Below are 5,029 nucleotides of genomic sequence, written 5' to 3'. Positions count from 1 at the left end.
ACTAGAACTGAACTAGAACTGAACTAGAACTGAACTAGAACTGAACTAGAACTGAACTAGAACTGAACTAGAACTGAACTAGAACTGAAAAAGAACTGAACTAGAACTAAACTAGTAGAGAACTCAAGTAGAACCGAGGATGAATTGAAGTTTGAAAGTTTTGGTTTTAAAGTTTACGGGAATAGACCTAAATTAAAACTCCCATCAAGTACATGTAAACAACAAGCCTGTGTAAATATTTATTAACATTTAATAACAACTTGAATTGTTTACTCTTACCAAAATGAAATTATTACTAAACAAAAGCTTTAATGACACTACATGGTAAAATATTATACAGCTCCTTCCCTCCTGGATGAGGAGAAAGAAAAATGTTTCATTTTAATACAATAATTATAGCAACAAGGACTTTTCAGCTATGGCAGTTTTACCTTGACTAGATTGTTGAAGTTGAATATAACGGGAGGGAAAATTCAAATGAACATACAAATGAGTTTTTCTGTACTTTTTATTATTTGTATATATTGTGTTTATTAAAGTGTTCTTTTTTTTGTATTTTGGTTTCTAAGGACATGTCATTTGATTATCATTAACTCTCTGGCTTATGCCTCAACAAAATGAGCATTTTTTTAGTTGTTTTTGTTTAATTTATAAATATGAGCTATAGAGTTCTGTTTTGGTTTGTTTGCATTATTTCATATGCAAATTAATCAAGATAACACGTTATTCTCGTGTATCCTTCATGTATATATCCTTCGACAAGTGAAATAAAATGTTTCTTTTTTTCTCATTTTTATATGGAGGGAGTTGGAGGCAAATAATCATAATAATTTTATGATGTTGTAAAACGTGCCTAATGTCACTAAATGCTAAAGAAGAAAAAAAAACTGAGGCATGTATGTTTATTGTAGCAACTTTATAGAAAGAAAATATGCATGCTACAAATATGTATATGTTTTTTTTACACGTTTCTTTTCGTCTTAAAAGGAAAACAATGTAAAGACATTTTTCTCCGTTTTTTTTAGTTTATTCTTTTCATATTTTACAGGATATAAAAACGAAGTGTTATAACAAAAAGAAAAATAAAAAAGAAGGTAAAGAAAATGTTTATCATTTTTGATGACTAAGTAGAGGGTGTTGGGTTTGGACCGTCTTGACTGAAAAACAGTGTTTGTTAAAGGTAACTTAGGGAAAAGCCATTAAAATTATGTTTGAACAAAAGATTGATGAAAAAAGATAAAATTGTATACAAAGAAATTATTTAAGGATATAAAACTGTATGCAGGATATGCTGACATGAAAAGCAAAAAAGTATTTTTTATACCGAAAAACATAAAATATTAAAAGTACATCTTAAAAAAACTCAATAAGGAGAATTAGAACAGAACTAGAAAAGATCTAGAACATAACTAGAACAGAACTAGAACAGAACCAGAACAGAACAAGGACAGAACCAGAACAGAACTAGAACAGAAATAAAACTTAACTAGAACAAACCTAGAACAAAACTAGAACAAAACTAGAACAGAACTATAACAGAACTGGAACAGAACTAGAATCGAACTAGATCAGAACTAGAACAGAACTAGAACAGAACTAGAACAGAACTAGAACAGAACTAGAACAAAACTAGAACAGAACTAGAACAGAACTAGAACAGAACTAGAACAGAACTAGAACAGAACTAGAACAGAACTAGAACAGAACTAGAACAGAACTAGAACAGAACTAGAACAGAACTAGAACAGAACTAGAACAGAACTAGAACAGAACTAGAACTAGAACAGAACTAGAACAGAACTAGAACAGAGCACAACAAAAACACAACTAGAACAGAAGATGAAATTTATAGTTGCTAATGGAAATTGCTTAAGTGTCTATTTTGAAGCAATTGAACTTTGTTCAAACTATTCTTGTAAGACTCCTTTTAATCGCTCTTATTACTCCTAACTAATTAGTATTAATTGCCTCCTTAAAAACTACTATTTAACTACATCCTTTTTACTCCATATTGTATTATTAACAATTTGTTTTTAATCGTTATTTATTTTAATAGTTTTATTTTTATACATATTTTTTATGTAGAAAAAAAAATTAAAGGACATTGTTTTTAACATTTTTACTAAATTACATTATAATTACCACAAAATACTATATTTAATCTAATTAACCATAATTACTATAAATTGTTCCATGAAATTGTTGTAAAATTAGTTGGGCTTTATTTAGCCATAACAAATAAGTCGTTATAGTGAATGCACGACATGTGTTCAATTAAATAAAAATTGGTGAAAAAAAACTAAAAACAGTTAAATTATATTAAATATTTAAGCTATAAAAATTTAAAGTAATTTAAAACTTTAAAGTATAAATTTAATTAGATTTCAAAGTTTTATAGTGCTGGGAGATTTTAGCAGCTGCTTGTGTGTTTAAAAGTTCAAGCTGAACTCCTAGAGGTATGCTAGACTAAGTAATGAGAAAATATTCACTATCTCTCTCTGACACTCTCTCTCTCTCTCTCAAGTTGCTGAGAATATAACATCTGCTTAAGTGTTCAATTTAAAGCTAAAATTTTTACAACTTATTATTCAAATGAAACTTAATTTAAGTTTAAACCAAAATGTTTACTGGGTTTGTCAAACTTAAAAACTATCCCTTACCAAAATATTGCCTGGAATTTTTCACCAAAAACAAAAATATTATTTTAACTAAAAACAACAAATTTACGTTTTGTTTTTTTTTTCTATGGATTTTCAATTTAATTACACACGTGTATTCAGCAATTGTTTTAGTTGTTATTGCATTGAATTTAAATAATGTATGTTACGCCTTTTGTTAAAACAATTACTTATTGTTTTCCAAACAATACTCGATAAACCATTAAAATGAAATTTGGTGAAATGAAAAACACGCATGTAATTACGATAATTATATTATACACGCATTGTTGTTCCAGACATAGTAGCGTTCGTTAGAAGCGGCATAAATTATATAAAACTAAAAATAATCTTTATGAAAACAAAAGGGATGTGAGGAGACACGAGCTCACACACAGCAAGGACTTGCTTGACAATAACACAGACACAGCAAGTTGACAAACACGAATTGGAGAATACATTTAAAACATAAGTGAACGACAACTGAACTACATTTGAAGTATAAATGAACTAGAACTGAGCTACAATTGAAATACAACAGAGTTTTAAAAGATTGGAGGACGAAGTTCGTGTGTACTACAAATTAACTATAGATGAACACTAACTGAGCTTTAAATGAAGTTCGATTGTTGTAAAACTGAACTACATCTGAAGTACAACTGAAATACAAATGAGCTACAACTGAATTCCAACTCAACTACAACTAAACTACAACTAAACCACAACTGAACTACAAATGAACTATAACAAAACTAAATCGAAAATAACACTGAACTTTAACTGAACTACAAATGAACTAAAACTGAACTACAACTAAACTACAATTGAACTACAACTAAACTAAAACTAAACTACAACTCAACTACAACTACAACTAAACTACAACTAAACCACAACTGAACTACAAATGAACTACAACTGAACTATAACAAAACTAAAACGAAAATAACACTGCACTTCACCTGAACTACAAATGAACTAAAACTGAACTACAACTAAACTAAAATTGAACTACAACTAAACTAAATCTGAACTACAACTAAACTACTACTGAACTATAAGAAAACTTCAACGAAACTATAACTAAACTAACACTGAACTACAGCTGAACTAACACTAAACTTATACTTAACTACAACTTAACTAGACTTAACTAGACTTCAACTAGACTTCAACTGAACTTAACTAGACTTCAACTGAACTTAACTAGACTTCAACTGAACTAAAACTAAACTAGATCTAAACTGCAACTAAACCACAACTGAACTACAACTCATTTCGAAACGAACTACAACTTAACAAGAAATCTATCTGCTAGAACCTTTAAAACTTCGCTTTGCAAAATGTTAATTCCAACTAAATTGAATTTTTTCTCGTCAGCAAAAACTTTGCTTAAAGTTTCTTTATTTCCAAACTATTAATTGAATTTAGCTGTGACTTTTTTATTCGACTTGTTAACATAATTTAGCATTATTTTAACTACGATTCAAAGATTATAATTTGTAATTTATTTCTGCAACAAACTGCAGTTTTTTTATGCACACTCCATAAAACCTCCTTTAAAATTGGTACCTAATTTAGTATTGAATTGAAAATTTCGCAAAAAGTTCCATTTAACTGCACCTATTTTCGGTTTAAGACATTTACAACTTATTTTAAAATTCGATTTTAATTTTTTTCCTAAAAAAAATAAACAAAAACCTCTCCCTAGCTCATTAATCATTAATTTAATTTAAAACTAAACACACACATGCACACACATACATTAGTAGTTATGTTTGCTATAGTCTTGTGGACCGATCAACAAACTTTAATCAGCCTCAGATATTCAAATGTTTAACCAACTAGAAAATAACCATTTAAATATTGTAAACACTTTAGTGTGTTTGTGTGTGTTTTGCTGTTGCCACAATAAAACTGCATTTAACCATATATGCATAAGAAACCGAGAAAAATCTTAACTTGTCTTAATATTTAAGATAATCCCTCTATTTAAAATATTAAAACAAATGTTGGCTTTAATACATGTTAAACCTCTGGTGTTAATGAGGTGGTTTAAAATTGTAACGAGTTTTTTTGTAGAGATTTTAAAAATGCACTCTACATTAGTTAAGAGATTTAATGGGTTTTGATACTGAAATACACAGCTTTTTACAGCAATGTTTTAAGGTTCGAAGGACCATCTTAACTTTCTTTAGTTTTCAAAACACTTTGTTTTAATAGAAAAAACAGAACTAGAACCGAACTAGAACAGAACTAGAACTGAACTAGAACAGAACTAGAAGAGAACTAGAAGAGAACTAGAAGAGAACTAGAACAGAACTAGAACAGAACTAGAACAGAACTAGAACAGAACTAGAACAGAACTAGAA

The sequence above is a fragment of the Lucilia cuprina genome, chromosome 2 (assembly GCF_022045245.1).
Source record: "Lucilia cuprina isolate Lc7/37 chromosome 2, ASM2204524v1, whole genome shotgun sequence".
Taxonomy (NCBI): domain Eukaryota; kingdom Metazoa; phylum Arthropoda; class Insecta; order Diptera; family Calliphoridae; genus Lucilia; species Lucilia cuprina.
Note: the sequence above shows the minus strand (reverse complement) of the source record.